The 17171-nt window shown below is 42.1% G+C and overlaps 1 protein-coding gene and 1 pseudogene across 2 annotated transcripts in view; one reads left to right on the top strand and one right to left on the bottom strand.

The window, feature by feature from the left end:
* The first annotated feature begins 2764 nt into the window (after positions 1-2764).
* The window catches only part of PLOD2 (procollagen-lysine,2-oxoglutarate 5-dioxygenase 2), an 85873-nt gene continuing 71466 nt past the window's right edge, over positions 2765-17171 (top strand). For both annotated transcript variants that reach the window (XM_042459046.1, XM_042459045.1), the window contains exon 1: positions 2765-3052. The gene's annotated coding sequence lies outside the window, so the exon portion shown is untranslated. The remainder of the gene's footprint in view (positions 3053-17171) is intronic.
* Positions 6684-6803, bottom strand: LOC121927421 (annotated as a pseudogene).

The following is a 17171-nucleotide window of genomic DNA, read 5'->3' as shown; positions in this document are numbered from 1 at the left end:
ACGGCACAGTTGTTGGGACAGAAAGGAGTGTCTGGAACAACAAACATATTATTATGGTATAGTTTTTTGTGGATGCAATCTGCTACACAGATGCATGAAAATATTATGTTGAAACTCTAGGCATATGTAGAAATGGGTGGGTGGGATTTGTACAATTGAATCATGGGGAATTTAATGTGTCTCAAGAAACAGGATGGATGACTAAGGAACTTTCAACCGAGCTAAGTTTGAAACGGAAGATGTATAAGAAAGGAAAAAGGGGGAAAATCACGAAAAAGGAATTCAAAGAAGCAGGCATGTGCAGGGGTAAAGTCAGAAAAGCTAAAGCGCGAATGAACTCAGGCTTGCTAGAGAGGTTAAAGACAACAAAAAGGGCTTTTTTGGATATGTCCGCAGCAAAGTAAGAAGAAGGAAATGGTAGGGCCACGGCGTCGAGAGGATGGCAAATGTTAACAGGGGACAGGAAAAGGCAGAATTACTCAACACCTTCTTTGCCTCAGTCTTCTCAGAAAAGGAAAGGTGCTCAACCTGAGGATAATGAGCGAGAGGACAGAATAGGGGAATTTCAGCATAGAATAAGTAAAGAGATAGTAGAGGAACACCTTGTTAACTAAATGAATTTAAGTCTCCGGGACCAGATGAACTCCATCCAAGGGTAATAAAAGAACTGGCAAATATAAATCGAGCCATTGGCAATAATCTTTGAGAACTCCTGGAAACAGGAGAAGTCCCAGCAGACTGGAGGAGGGCAAACGTTGTCCCCATCTTCAAAAAGATTAAAAAGAAGATCCCAATAATTATTGTCCCAGTAGTCTGACATCAATACCAGGAAAGATTCTGGAGCAGATCATTAACCAGAGAGTCTGTGAACATCTAGAAGGCAATGCCATAATCACAAAAAGGCAACACGGTTTCAAGAAAACAAGTCATGCCACACAAATCTGATCTCTTTCTGATAAATTACCAGCTTGGTAGATGAAGGGAATGCTGTGGATATGTATATCTTGATTCAGTAAGGCCTTTGACAAGGTTCCCATGACATTCTTGCAAACAAGCTTGTAAAATGTGGGCTAGACAAAGGAACTGTTACATGGATCTGTAATTGGTTGACCGGCCGAACCCAAAGGGTGCTCAACAATGGCTCCTTTTCATCCTGGAGGGAAGTGACCAGTGGGGTCCCACAGGGCTCTGTCCTGGGCCCAGTGCTATCAACATCTTTATCAATGACCTGGTGACAGAATTGGGAGCATACTTATCAAATTTGCAATGACACCAAATTGAGGAGAATAGCTATACCCCAGAGGACAGGATCAAGATTCAAATGACGAATAGACTAGAAAGCTGGGCCAAAGCTAACAAAATGAAATTCAACATGGAGAAATGTTAAGGTATTGCACTTAGGGCGAAAAATAAAATGCACAGATATAGGATGGGTGACACCTGGCTGAATGAAACTATGTGTGAAAGGGATCTAGGAGTCCAAATAGACCACAAGTTGAACATGAGTGAACAGTGTGATGCGGCAGCTAAAAGGCCAATGCAATTTTAGGCTGCATCAATAAAAGTATATGTCTAGATCAAGAGAAGTAATAGTGCCACTGTATTCTGCTTTGGTCAGGCCCCACCTAGAATATTGTGTCCAGTTCTGGGCACCACAATTCAGAAAGGACATTGAGAAACTGGAGCGTGTCCAAAGGAGGGGACAAAAATGGTGAAGGGTCTGGAAACCATGCCCTATGAGAACGATTAGGAGCTGGGGGTTTAGCTGGAGAAAAGAAGGTTAAGAGGTGATATGATAGCCCTGTTTAAATATTTAAGGAGTCATATTGAGGAGGGAGCAGCTTGTTTTCTGCTGCTCCAGAGAACGGACCCGAACAATGATGCAAGCTCCAGGAAAAGAGATTCCACCTGAAAATTAGGGGAACTTCCTGACTATAGGGCTGTTCGACAATGGAATGCACTCCCTCGGAGGGTGACATAATCTCCTTCCTTGGAGGCTTTAAATGGAGGCTGATGGCCATCTGTCAGGGATGCTTTGATTTGGATTTCCTGCATGGCAGGGGGTTGGACTGGATGGCCCTAGTGTCTCTTCCAACTCTACGATTCTATGATTCTATGTGTGTGTGTGTTGTGGTTGTGTGGTGTTGTGTGTGTATATATATATATTGTGTGTGTGTGTTGTGTGTGTGTGTGTAGATATATTATATATATAAATATCTGTATATATATATGGCTACCCCATTGTACTTAATGGGATGAGCTTCAGGGATTTTGTTATCCATGGGAGATCCTGGAAATCAAACTCTGTGATATGATGAGATTGATTGATGATGATCAGCTCTGGCATCCATACATGGAACACAAAGTTAGTATTCTAACTTTTGTGTGATTGTACATCTTTTCCTTTTAGGATCTTTGCATTTTGGTCTGTGCTCGTTCTTTCACAGCCGCCTCCCTATTCTTAATCTTCTGATTCTGGCTGCAGTCTTATCAGGGTTTGATCCCAGGGATGGGAACGCATAGCGTAATGTAATACAATATTATATATGATGTAGGTTTCTAAAGAAGGCCAAGGCAGGGTCTAGGCAAGGGCTTCACGTCCTTACTGAGCATGTGCGGAGGCCCAAGGATGCCTTGGCAGCTGCCCCCCCTCCCCTCCCCTCCCTCCCCTCCCCTCCAGCCCAAGGCCAATCGCAGGACTCCGTGGCAGGCAGCTCTTGCAGGCATCTCTCTCCTCCAGACCTCCCGGGAAGCCCTTCTTAGCCTAGGGTCCGAACCCACCGGCTCCTGAACCTGATCGCCTCTCTCCCGCGAGTGGATCGCCTGGGATTTGAATCGGGCTTCTTCTTCTCTCTCTCCCGCTCCCTCTCCATTTGGATCCCACACGTGTTTGGAGAGTGTTTTTGGAAGCGATCGTGGCTGCTTTGGTTTTGCCAAGAGGCCGAAGAGAATGGCGAGGGACTGGCCGGACCTCTGGCTCTCGTCTTGGGTTTGCTTAGCCCTCTTTTGCCTTGGACCCATGCCTTAGACCCATCGCCTCCAATCCCCACAGGTAAGGCATCCCGGAATCTCCTTTTCTCATCCTTAAGGCTCATCCGCACTGAGAAATAACCCGTTTGGCACCGCTTGAACTTGTCCGGCTCAAGGCTATGGAATTCTGGGAGTTGGAGTTTGTTGTGGGCCCATAGCCTTGAGCCAAAAAAAGAGTTAAAGCGGTGCCACTCCGGGTATTTCTCGGAGAATGCAGCCAGATCTGAGAATGGAGTCTTTTTGCAGGAAGTTGTTGTGATGGGGAAAACTCCTTTCTTGGAGTCGGGATGGGAGAAGCCCATTCAAAGCAAATTTTTATATCAAAGGTTACTTTGTATCAAAGGCAAACAAGGAGAGAAAAGAGTCCCTTCTATAATCTCACACAAAATTGCAGATTCCTCCAGTTTGTAAGACTCCCTGCCTGAAGTTTCTGGATGAAGTTTTGTGGCTGTGGGTGGCTGAATCCTCCCTCGAATCCTATTCGGGAGAAAGGCGGAAAGGTTGGAAATACAAAAAATCATACAATCCTGTTGTGTGTTTATATGCTTTCAAGCTGCTTGTGGATTTCTGGGGACCTCATGAAGTTCGCAGGGCATTCTCAGGCCAGAGAGAGTCAGAGGTACTTCTGCCACTTTTGCCAGTTTGTTCTGAAATTGCCCTGACCCCAATAGACCCAATTGCAGTTGTTGTTGTTGTTATTATTATTATTACATTTATTGCATAGCACCATAGGCACATAGCACTTTACAGAGGAGAGAAAATAACAATCCAAAATAGAAACAAAAGCGCCACAATCTAAAACCACAAACAAGATTATAAAATGAATAAACTGTTACTATAACAAAGTTAAAACAATACTATAAGAGTGTAAATTAATACAAATAACATGTCATGAAATATACACTCCTTAAATCAAGGTGAAAGTTGAAGGCCTTCCTGAATAGAAGAGTCTTTAATGTGAACTTGAAATAGTCCTAAAGAAGTGATGGTTACCTATACGCCAACTCAGATCAACTTTACAGTGCTTTGTCCTGCTCCTGATTGTTCAGGATTAAAGTTATAGGAACATTTTAATGTGAATTTGCATTGTTAGACAGGAGTGACTCTGGATCTGGTAATGAAAAACATCGTGTTTCGCATTGCTAGAACAGGAGTGACTGCAGATCCGAGCTGCAAACTCCCCACATGTGATAAGGCTCCTTGTCCCCTGCCCCCTGCCCCTAAGTCCAGAGTTCAACCCCCTGCTCAGCCATGGGAACCTGTTGAGAGACCCTGGGAGGTTATTCTCAGAGGAAACCTCCTCGAATAAATCTTGCCAAGGAAACCCTATAATAGGGTCACCATAAGTTAGTGTTGGCTGAAGACCTAACACGCAGCAATGTGAACTGGGATCTACAACCTTTTCCAAAAGTTGTTTCAACTTGAGAACCCTAAACCCACAACCCATACATCAGCTCATACCATTCAACAATGATTCAGGGGATCTACTCTAGTTGATACTGTCCAGGAGGATTTAGGCCAGTGTGTTTTTAATTGTCTTTTCTTTAATCCCTTTCGTTTCCTTCCTCTTTCTATCTCCTCCTGTGACTCTCAGTGGAATAGAAATATCTGGAGATAACCTTCTTGCTCATACTAAGTTACACCGAAAATCTGCTGATAACACACTAGCCCTCTCAACTCTATTTGGGATAACAATATGAAGACTTCAAACATTGAGCCTTTGGTATCTGCTGGGTTTGGTTCCGGACCACTCATGAATGTCAAAATTCATGGATGCTCAAGTCCCATTAAACACAATGGTGTATTAAAATGGTGTCCCTTATACAGAAGGGCAAAATGAAGGTTTGCTGTTTGGAATGTGTGTGTGTGTGTGTGTGTGTGTGTGTGTATGATACCTATAATAAATTTACACATTTCCTACATGGGAGTGCTACAGCAGATGGAAGTTGTAACACTTGGAGTTGCTTTTTGGGGCATGCACCGAAAAGCTGAACCATGATATTGATACTGGTAGCATTGGCTTTGTTTGAGAATACAAGTAGCATAAAAATAAGAAGCAATTTCTGAGCCAGGAGACAGTTATAAGGGAATCCCCTCATTTTTCATGAACAAGAGAGGTAATTCTGTCTTCTTTGGCAGCTCTATTGTAATGCTCTTTTCGCCCAATTATTACTGAGTAACCCTGTGGAAATTTACTTGGAACTCACTCCCACTGTAACTGTAGAGCTAACGTCCTGAGAAGTGCACTTAAAATCTGAAACTAATCATGTCATTTGAAATAAAAAACCTGGACTATAGAAAAACACAGAGTGCCAGGTAATATAGTTCTTGGACGTTGTAAATGTTACTTTTGCCTTTTTCCCCTGGCTACTATTGCTGGCTACATAACGCAATAGATTTCCCATCCAGTCTTGTTTCAATTCATTTCCCTGGATCCTGTAAAGTGCCTGTCTGAAAGACTGGAAAGCAGTACGAAATTCAATCCCCAATGTGAAAACAGAAGACAATGAAGACATGCATAAAACCTGCCTCTGTCTAAAACATGTTTTGCTACTTTCATTGAAAGAAGCAACAGGTTTCAAGTTTGTATCATATTATTTCCATACATGTCTTGCCTGAACTGTACTGAAGGCAAGCCTTTGATTCTCTTCTTTGCTCTGATTCATATTGGACCTGGGACGTCTAGCATAATATGAGGTGTTGGGCTTTTTTCTCTTCTTCTTTGTGTGGTAATAAAAAAAAGAGCTCAGAGCTTGGTTCACACCTTTGATGTAGTAAATAGCTTGCTTTAAAAACCGCTTTAAATGTTTTGCCACACAGAAGGAAAATCATTGCCGAAAATGGGAACATTTTAAAAATTGCTATCTTTAAAGCCAAAAAACTTTCAGAGGAAAAAATGGCTTAAGAATGAAAGCAGGAATGAAGAACTTTCTATAGTAACATATTTTCTTTACTTCTTGAGACTGTGGTATCATGAAAGACTTACATTGTGTGATAATAATTTTATTGATTATTATCAATAAATAGACACTGTTTAAAAGAAGTAATTGCTGCCTCTAAAAAAAAAATCCCAATAATGCCATGATCTGTGACGTTGATCAGCATATTTGTCTTTCTGGTGCTCCAGCCTAGTGCAAGATATCATATCAGTCCAAGACTGTGCTAAGGATAACAAATTGTTACTGAGCTTACTTGAACAGTCTCTATCATGTCTGACAGCAGAAACTTATACATGTCTATTCAGAAGTAAGTCCTGTTAAGGTCAGGTGAGGAATACACTGTGATGAAAGCATGTCTCCAGCATTTTACAGATGAAAACTGGAACACATGTAGGCCAAGGAACATCAGAGTGGTCAAATAGCAACAGTTATTAAAGGTGAAGAACACACAACCTAGGAAGCAGATGCAGTAGTTTGCTTTTGCCTGAGCCCATTGGGAAGGCAAGGTTCCATTCTCTCCTTTCTCCCCGCTGAGTTGAGTACAAATACTTTGACACTCAGTATGTAGCAAGTGAAGTACAGAGTGCACTTGGTATCTGCTGAGGTTTGGTCCCAGGACCGCCCCCCCCCCCCCATTGATACCAAAATCCATGCTCAAGTCTTATTAAATACAATATCATAGTAAAATGGTGACCTCTGTATAAAATGAAAAATAAAGGTTTGCTGTTTGGAATTTATATAATTTTTAATATTTTCAAACTGTGGATGGCTGAATCCTTGAATAAAGAATCTGTGATACTACACTTGATCTTAGCCAAAAGGCCGAGAAACAGTTGGAGAATATGTGAATGGATGCATGACTGGAGGCCCTGCCCATTTGTGTGCTAATTAATAAGCCTGGCAGCAACAACTGCAGTAGAGGAAGATCTACTCTTTGTTAACCATGGGTTCTGTCATGCTTGGGAACAGGTTATTTCAGTCAGGTAGAGCTGTCTGAGAAGCTAGTTTGTTTTCTCAAATTAATAGAACCACAGTGGTGGGCAACTTATTCTTTTTTTCTGAGACAGTGGAGGGTAGGGTTCCCAGGAAGGAAAAGAGAGCAAAGAATTCAAACTTCACCCAGAAAGAGTTTTATAAAGAAGCAATAAGATACAAAATCAGTCAAGTTATACCAAATACAGATACAACAACAAGAACAACAATTTATTTATAGCCTGCCCAATCACAAGGAATCCAGGTGGGTTACAGCAATAAAATACATAGAGAATACAATAAAATACAATACAACAAAAAAGATAAAATAGAGTGACATAAGAACAATAATTCACAGCTAGGTCTGGTGAGTTGGGCCTTTTTTTAAACTCCCTCCCAGGCCTGATGAGACAGTTGGCATGAGGGAGAGCTCTTCCCTTAGGCTAGAATAATAATAAATAATAATAAATAATAATATAATACAAGAAGGTGATGTGAATGAGAGAAGAGGGTACATGAGAAGGAGGCAGAGAATAGTAAGCAGTAGTGACCTAAAATATGACAGAGCTGGCAGATGGGGCAGGGGTCAGGAAAATGCTTTCTAAACCTGATGGATAAAGGGCTGAGAAAAAGGAAAATCTCATAATAAATAATAATAAAATTTTTATTTTTATACCGCCTTCCAAAGACCAGGGCGGTTAAAAACTAATAAAAACAGTGCAACACACAGAATATACATTAAAGATTAAAAACAAATACAATAAAACAGAATAAAAACCCGTTAGCCAGTCCTCTTGCCAATAAAAGAGGAAGGGAGGCCACTGGACTTTAATCGGGGAATGCAGCCTGAAATAGAAAGGTTTTTAGATCCCTTCTAAATTGGGCCAGGGAGGTGGCCGAGTGGAGCTCTGTGGGCAGCGTGTTCCAAAGGGCCGGGGCGCGATGGAAAATGTCTTCCTCGTAGATGAGGTAAGCCTAGCCCCTGCACCCTAAGTAGTTGCTGCCCAGATGTTCTGAGGGTGTGGGACGGAATGTACGGGGAGAGGCGGTCCTTCAAGTATCCTGGGCCCAAGCCATTAGGGCTTTATAGGTCATCACCAACACCTTATATTGTGCCCGGAAGCGAATAGGCAGCCAATGCAGATCTTTTAGCACCGGTGTAATATGGCTGGCCCTGGAAGTACCAGTGGACCAGCCTGGCGCCATATTCTGTACCATTTGTAGCTTCCGGGTTTGGTATAGGGTTGCCCATGTAGAGTGCGTTGCAGAAACCAATCTCGAGGTTACCAGAGCGTGTACTACCATTTCAAGTCCCTCTGGGCCAGGTATGGGCGCAGCTGGCAAATGAGCCGAACTGATAACAGGTGTTCTTGACCGTCACATTCACCTGAGCAGTCAGGTGAAGCGACGAGTCAAGAAGCACCCCCAGACTGCGCACGGAGTCCTTCACAGGAAGCGTGACCCCGTTCAGGACAGGTGGAACTACTGCCATTCCTGGACCAGGGAACCTAACAAGTACTCCGTTTTTCTCTGGATTCAGCTTGAGTCGGTTTTCCCTCATCCAGTCCATTACTGACTCCAGGCACGCCACGAGAGGAAACGCCATCCCAGTCACTGCATCAGTCGGAGACATAGAGAAAATTATTTGGGTGTCATCAGCGTACTGATAACCCCGGCCCCATGTCTCCGGATGATCTCTCCCAGCGGTTTCATGTAAATGTTAAATAGCATGGGAGACAGAATGGCTCCTTGAGGGACCCCAGTTTTAAGGGGCCTCTCATCGGAGCACACGTCTCCCAGCTGCACCACTGGGACCTCCCAGAGAGGTAGGACCGGAACCACTGGAGCGCAGTGCCCCCGATTCCCACCTCTGCCAGGCGCCCCGCAGAAGGATACCATGGTCTATGGTATCGAAAGCCCGCTGAGATGTCCAAGAGCACCAACAGGGAACGCTTCCCCTGTTGATGCCCAGACGGAGATCATCGACCAAGGCGACCATGGCCGCTCAACCCCGTAACCCGCCCGGAAGCCAGTTTGAAATGGGTCCAGATAATCCATTTCATCCAAAAACCGCTGAAGCGGATTGCAACCGCCCTCTCGATCACCTTCCCCAAAATGGCAGCAGCGAAACTGGCCGAAATATATGTACCAGGGGGTCAAGGGAGGGCTTTTTTAATAAAGGTTTTACAATGGCCAATTTTAAAACAGATGGAAATTGCCCTTCCCTCAAGATGTATAATAATCTGGCGTAACAGTAAAGTTACGCCGGTCCCCCCTGGGCCGCTAACCATGAGGGACAGGGATCGAGAGATCAGGTCGTCTTCCGAACACTTCCGAGGATCTTGTCCACATCATCGGTACTTACCAACTCAAACCGATCCAGTTAATGGAGTCTACGGGAGGCTCTGGACGCCTCTACACTAGGTTCTGCTTGAATGTCGGCGTTAAGACTTCGCTTATCTGAGAGGTTTTATCCCGAAGAAGTTATTAAATTGGTCACAGCAGGCCTTAGAAGGTTCAAGGATCTGGTTCGGGGCGGGAGGGAGCTGAGTTAGCTCCCTGACCACCCGAACAACTCTGCGGACGCGACTCCGCGGACGCGACACGAGCACCATAGAACGAGTTCTTAGCTGCTCGTATCGCCTCTCCATAGTCCTCTAACAGTTGGTCTAGGAGAGCCTGTCGCTAAGCGAAGGTGTTTCTCCCAACGGCACTCTAGCCATCGCAGTTCCCGCTTCCTTCCGGCGAGATCTTCCGTGTACCAGGCTTACGCTTGGAAGCGGGTCTGAGAGGGCGCTTGGGAGCGAACTGTGTATAGCCCTAGAGAGACGTATTCCAGATACCAGTCAGGGCACAACAGAGTCGCCATCACTTCCAACCATGTATCCCTCTAGGGCTTTCTGGAACCTTTGGGTTCCATCAGCCTTCGAGGGTGAACCATCCTAATAGTCCACCACCCCCGGGGGGGATTTGGGTAGAGACCTTGATTTTGCCTCCACCAGGAAATGATCCGTCCATGACAAGGGGGAAATATTAGTTATTCCGCCCACGGATTTCCCCCCATCCGAACAGAAGACCAAATCAAGGGTACTACCCCAAAATAGCTAAGATCAAAATGGCAGAGAAATCAAACGTCTTTGGCAGGATTGCAAGGGCTCTAGAGCAGGAGTTGGCAGCTTGGATCTTTGGGACTGCACGAAGTTGTCAAACCATATATGCCCTGAGAAAGGGATACCCCAAATCCTCTGCTGCCATCAGGAAATCTTTTCCTCCCCAGCTGATATACTGCTAATGTTGTATAATGTTCTTTTCCCTCACATCTGCTAGCAGCAAATATCATAATCACATCCCACTCATATCTGCTCTTCTCAGCAAAGAAGAGGACCCTTGAGATATGTACATCTGCGTATATATTTGTGTAAGTGACCACATCCACTCCCAAACCTTGACCCCTAGCTGGTCTCATATTTTGTCCTTAGGGCCACAAAAACAATGTTTTGCCATGTAGAATATCAGATATGTGTATTTGTGTGTGCTTTCTGCTCTCCAGAAACAAGCCAGGCATGAAACAAAAATGTCTAGCTGGAAGCATGGATGTGGAGTGGAGTGAGAGTTGGAAGCAATTGGGTGGAGTCGGAGTCAGAAGAAATGTACTGAACCTGGCTCCAAAATAAAAACGATGATATCTATGGGAAATGTATTTTATACCTATTATTAAACTTAGATAAATATGACCTTAATAGATTAGAAATCTGGGCCATAGCTAACAAAATGAATTTCAACACAGAGAAATGTAAGGTACTGCACTTAAGGGGAGAAATGAAATGTACAGAATGAAGGGGTGACACGGCTGAATGAAGCTACATGTGAAAGGGATCTGGGAGTCCTAGTAGATCAAAGTTGAACATGAGTTAACAGTGTGATGCGGCAGTTAACAAGGCCAATGCGATTTTAGGCTGCATCAATAGACATATAGTGTCTAGATCAAGGAAAGTAATAGTGCCACTCTATTCTGCTTCTGGCAGGCCCCACTTGGAATATTGTGTCCAATTCTGGGCACCACAATTCAAAACAATGTTGAGAAACTAGAGCGTGTCCAAAGGAGGGTGACTAAAATGGTGAAGGTTCTGGAAATCATTCCCTATAAGGAACGACTTAGGGAGCTGGGGATGTTTAGCCTGGAGAAGAGAAGGTTAAGAGGTGATATTAGCCCTGTTTAAATACTTGAAGGGATGTCACATGAGGAGGAAGTAGTTTGTTTTCTGCTGCTCCAGAGACTAGGGACCAGGGCATGATGCGGATGCAAGCTCCAGGAAAAGAGATTCCACCTCAACATTAGGAGATATTTCCTGACAGTAAGGGCTGTTTGACAGTGGAACACACTCCCTCGGAGTGTTGTGGAGTCTCCTTTCCTGGAGATCTTCAAACAGAGGATGGATGGCCATCTGTCAGGGATGCTTTGATTGAGATTTCGTGCATGGCAGGGGGTTGGACTGGATGGCCCTTGCATTCTCTTCCAACTCTATGATTCTATGATTCTATGAAATATATTGTATGTTCCATCTATCTAATTAGCTTGATGGTTCATGTGGTGGAACTGAAATGTCTTGTACTACAATTTTACTACAGTAAATTTGTTATTGCTAATTATTATTAATGCTCAGTATGTGGAAGAGAAGATTAAGAGGTGACATGACAACTGTATTTGAAGGGATGTCATAGTGAGGATGGAGCAGGGTTGTTTTCTGTTGCTCCAGAGAATAGGACCTGGGGCAATAGAGCAATAGAGTCAAACTACAGGAAAAGAGATTCCACCTAAACATTAGGAATAATTTCCTGATAGTAAGATCCGCTTCACAATGGAATATGCTGTCTTTTAGTGTGTGGAGTTTCCTTCTTTGGAGGCTTTTAAACAGAAGCTGGATGGTCATCTGTCAGGTGTGCTTTGACTGTGTATTCCTGCATCACAGAAAATTGGATGGCCTTTGTGGGTTCTTCCATTTGTCATTTATGAAGGAATCATAAAATAGTAAAATAGAGAAGTTGAATTTCGAGTCAAAGGCTTGGCAGACTAACTTCACGTCCTTGGCTGAGAGCTTCTAGAAAGAGGTCAGCAAATGTATTTTCCAAATAGCAAACAAATAAGGCTATTCAGTGAAAGATTTTTTTCTGAAGCAACCAAAGGGGGTGGAGATGCCACTCTAAAAAGATGGTAATAGATGCTGATAAGCATTTTATGATACTATGTAGGTTGGTATTGTGTTTAGTGCTCTCAAATATTGTCATCTAATGAATAGTAAGTTTTCCCCTGATAAAAATAAAGCACAGAGAGACTTGTTTAGCACTTCAGAGAGATCTAAAGTTGAAGACACTAAGGGATACACTTTTCTCCCCATGTTAATGGGAAAGCTTGTCTTGACAATCTCAAGTCCTTGGTTGCTAGCTTTTGACTGCTTGGCAGTATCAATGCCAACACAAGTTGTGGTACTATTTATGTTTGGACACATCAAAGAGGAGTGGTGAATGTTTTTAGGGCAATATAGTATGAGGATTTCTATAAGTATTCTTATCAATAAAATAAAATAAAATTAAAAAGTACATCATTTCTTCAAACCACACTGTGACTCTTTTGAAAAATGACTCTTGGGTCTAGATTCCAAGCATGGTTGTGGAGAGCATAGAGCAGTGATGACAAATCTTTTAGAGACCGAGTGCCCAAACTGCAAACCCAAACCCACCTGTTTATCACAAAGTGCTGTGTCCCCTGGCTTTCTGGTAATGAACTGGTGAACTTTGTGCTGGGGTGACAGTGCACATGCCCACAAAGACAGCTCTAAGTGCCATCTCTGGCACACATGCCATAGGTTCACCAGCACTGGTGGAGACCCTTGAATGTGTGTGCAACCTTCCTTCCTCTGAGTTTGCATGCTTAGAACGTTATGTGCAATCAGCAGTAAATGTCCATATAGAGATAGTGAACTGGCTATGTGACCTGTCAACCCCCCTCAAACAAATGGATATTAGGAATATATACAAATATATTGAATTTTATATACATTGGGGAACTGAGGCTAAAACAATTTTCACTCACATCAGTAGAAGAAGGTTTGGTTGTCTCAACTGTCCTAAATCTTGGAATCTTAAGAAATTAATAATAGCACAGGAATGAAGAATTTAATGTAAGTAAAGATACTATTTGGAAAGACATATGGGATTGCATTTTTCCTTGTGCTTTCCTGATGAAAAATATATGACTACCAAACAATTGGTCATTAGAAACAACTAGCATTTTTTCCAAGCAAATTTTTTGTAACAAAAAAAAAGTTTTGGAGAATAGATTCTGGTTAAACAGAAACAATAAGAAAACCTTCACTGATGTGTAGCAGATGTTGCTGGTTTGCAAACTCCTCTTGTGTCTGGATTCCAGACACTGCTGGCTTTGTTAACAGCAAATTCTAGTTTTAATCCTTGCTAAACTGAGCTGCCTGAGTTGTTTAGCAGTCCTGTATTTGCCACCTTATCACTTATTTTAAAATCTAAAAAGATAGATATTTGTATAGGTTGCATTTCACTCTGCACAGTTTATCTCCTGTTTGTGCAAAAACAAACAAACAAACAAACAAAAAACAATTACTGAAGTACAGTAATTTCAGGGTTCATACCAGCACTTATGACAATGGGAAACCTTTTCATTGTAGGGGCAAAGATTGCTATCTACAAAGCTCCTCTTGCATATGCATACTCAGCTAGTGTGTTTTGTGTTTGTGTGTATGTACTGGGGGAAGTTAGGTTCCAGTATAACTGAGCATTCGCTGTATCCAGTTAGGTGGAGAGCAGGCAGTAGTTTGTCTACCAGCAGGCAGCAAGCTCTGAAACAGGACATTTCATGAATGATCCAGAGGTGGTAACACTGATGTATTCATAGCTCCATGGATCTTGCAAGGGGTCTGGTCCTTGTGTCCTTCAGCTATGCCATCTAGTATAACAGAAAGAAATGTATGACTCACCTTCATCTCCATCTTTTGTCCTGGCATATTCAACTTTGCAGGTTTTGAGATGAGGTGTTGTTATGGGCCACTCCATTCCACAGCAAGAACTTGGAAATGTTATGTTTTGGTCTACAGCTCCCAGTTTTCCAGTCAGTTTTCAGCTTCTACAATCTGACCATTTTGAATTGTTTTGTAAGGGGAATTAGAATCATAGAATAATAGAATTGGAAGAGACCACAAGGTCCATCCAGTCCAACCCCCTGCCATGCAGGAAATCTCAAAGCATCCCCAACAGATAGCCATTATAGGGTAGAAGTAAAGGAGACAGTCCACAATGCCTTTTCCTACCTGTGATTTACACACCAGCTAAACTAAAAAGAATGGAATGTTGACGTACTGAGAAGACATGCATTGTCCAGTCTATTCCAAATTTTCTTGGTGTCCCCAGTATGGATCTAGTTATTATAATTCAGGTTTCTGTCAAAATGATTTTTTACAGCTGGATGCTTTTCTGTCTCATCGACAAGCAATTAAAGTAAATGAGCTTCTATGGAACATGCTTCTTTCATTAAAAAAAAAACACTTCACAGATGTGTTATGCATTAAAAATAGATACATAGCACACAGCAGTTACAGCTTAACTTTGATTTGTGTGAAAAAGATATTACTGAAATGGAATCTAGCAAAACTACAGCTTGTAAGAATTACTTGGTCTTGCATTTACCCACATAAAAACTTGGGTCAGAAAACTTTCTTTGTAAACTTCATAACTCTCATATTTATAGAAATTGTGGATAATGCTGTTGCTGCTGCAATGTTATACCTAGGCATCTTTTCTCATCTTGTTGTTATATATTTGTTTTGATGTTTAACATGATTAACATTCAGTGGAATTTGGTGGCTAGTATAGTTTTATGGTTTAATGTTTTGCATTTTGCATTTTTACTCGTGGTAAAACAGTAGTCATCTCTTCTGTCACTCTCAGTCTGTTGCTCATAAAACTGGGAATCTTGATTCACAAGTCATTTCTTGAACAACATGAATATATATAGAACAACTGATTCCATTTATAATCAAGAGACCTAAGTGGGATGTTTTTCACTGGTTTGCTCACCAGCCTCTTTTTCATTTTAAAAAAATATTATTGTTAAAAATAGCAGTTATATTTCTTTAGAGTATTCACATTGGTCTTCCATGATCAATGCATTTGAAATTATTACCAATGAGAATATACTGTATTTGTAACTTTTTTCAAGTTATCATTTGTTTGATAGCATTCTCTAAAATCCAGGTCAGCATGATCTATTTTGATGAGACAAACAGAAACTTTTAAAACTGAAATCAGACATTTAAAATGCAATTAATCTATTTGTTCCTAACCCCACACCCCAAGAAGCAGTGTGATTCAAGCATGGAAACAACATTTAATCAAGTCACACTTTCTTAGCCCAGAAGGCAATAGCAAAACTCTTCCCAATAAATGTTGCCAAGAAAACTTTAAAATAGGGTTGCCATAAATCAGAGCTGACTTGGAAGCCATATAAGTATAGTAACAGTGGCAGCAAAAAATAAAAATAAAAAATCTTTATAAATGAGAAAATGTCACAAACATGGTGAAATTTTGGCTTCTCCCTATGTCTTGAGTCTTTTAAAAATTAACCCATATTTATTAATGTGATTCAATCATTTATAACATATATCCTCCTATTCTGTTTTCTCAATGCAGCTAATGATATCTGAAGCAGCACATATTGTGGGTGGGGTAGCAGCAACTCTCTGTTTCTCAAGAAATAGTCTTCTGCCCTCAGATGTGATAGAGCATGCCAGTGATAATTCAACTGCCAATCAGGTCTGATTATGTACATTTGGAATGGAAACTTGCAGCCCTTAAGATGTTGTTGGAGTCCAGTTCCTCTCAGCCTCATCCAGCCTGGTCACAGATGTGGATTGATGCAAACTGTAGTTCATTAATATCTGGATAATTCTCTAATCCTGCTTCTATGGAGAAGAAGTGGACATCTTGAATTTCTCTTGAGACAGCAACATGTTCTGAGATGATGAGGCTATACTGTATTAAACAACTTAATCTCTAAAATGTATCAAAGCATGGTGTGATCAAGTTATTACTTTGACCGAAATTCAATTGTTTGTTCTTCCAAGTAGATTTGTTGAGTGAAAAACAGGACTGGGTACCTGTTAACTCTAATGGTTGTGCAGAAAGGACTTTAAGCAGGTGGAGCATGCTGAAATTACCTCTTCTGCGCAACCATTAAAGGTATAGGAGACCTGTTTTTTTGCCGTCAACTCTTGTGCCACTTTGAGATAACTCATTATACCGAGGTGAACTTGATAAATCAGCACCTAAGTAAGGGGCTGAACAGACCACCCCTAAGGGGTGTCCTTCAGCCACCTCTGTCTTTACTGGATTGGGCCGCTGCAACTGCAAGCTGTGGCCCTGATCTGGCCTTTCTGTGGCACAAAAAGGAACCACAAAAAGCAGCCCCTTTCTGCACTGTGGGAAGGGTGCCATAGCCACTGGCACCATGGCTTTTTGGGCTCCTTTGGTGCTGTGTCATCTGGATGCAGTGCCAGAGGAGCACATCATGCTCCCCACCATGTGGTGGGATGCACAGTGTCATGTTGGCATGGGGACGGAGTCGAGGCAAGCATCGTGTGGATGCCACCCCCTCACTCCACCCCGATGCCAGCCTTTATTGCTGGTCTGTCAAGGCTGTGAGTTTTAGTGCTTCAGTGGGGCTGCTAGAACGGAGACTTATTATAAGATTAAGGATTTTGTTGTTGGTCTTGATAAGTTTTATACCATAGTGATGTGAAAGAAAGTGAAAAGGGGAATGGAGTTCCATGGAAAAGTCAAAGAAAGTACTGATTTTTTAAAAAGTAAACAAACTGTGTGCTAAAAGAGTAATTTAGTGTTCTGGGTATTTCCTATGTGACTGCTGCTGTTGAAACAGCTGGCCTTGTAAAAGAACAGCATAAGGGCAAGAAGCTTTCTCTACTATAAAGTTTTCTCACTTTGTAAAATTAAATCCAGTTGCTTGAATTAAGACTGAAGCAGCTGTATGATACAACCCAACTGTTTGACTGGAGTGGCAGTTGGGACAATTGGTGAATAGTATATCAAAACAAAAGCTTGGAAAGCTCATATGTAGCAGAATGAGAAGAGATAAGTTCCATGTCCCAGGCAATTGTTAAAAACTTAATTTTTTAAAAAAAGAACCCA

This window comes from Sceloporus undulatus, chromosome 3 (genome assembly GCF_019175285.1).
Source record: "Sceloporus undulatus isolate JIND9_A2432 ecotype Alabama chromosome 3, SceUnd_v1.1, whole genome shotgun sequence".
In the NCBI taxonomy this organism is placed as follows: domain Eukaryota; kingdom Metazoa; phylum Chordata; class Lepidosauria; order Squamata; family Phrynosomatidae; genus Sceloporus; species Sceloporus undulatus.
The sequence above is the reverse complement of the archived record's forward strand: the minus strand, read 5'-3'. Positions and strand labels throughout refer to the sequence as shown.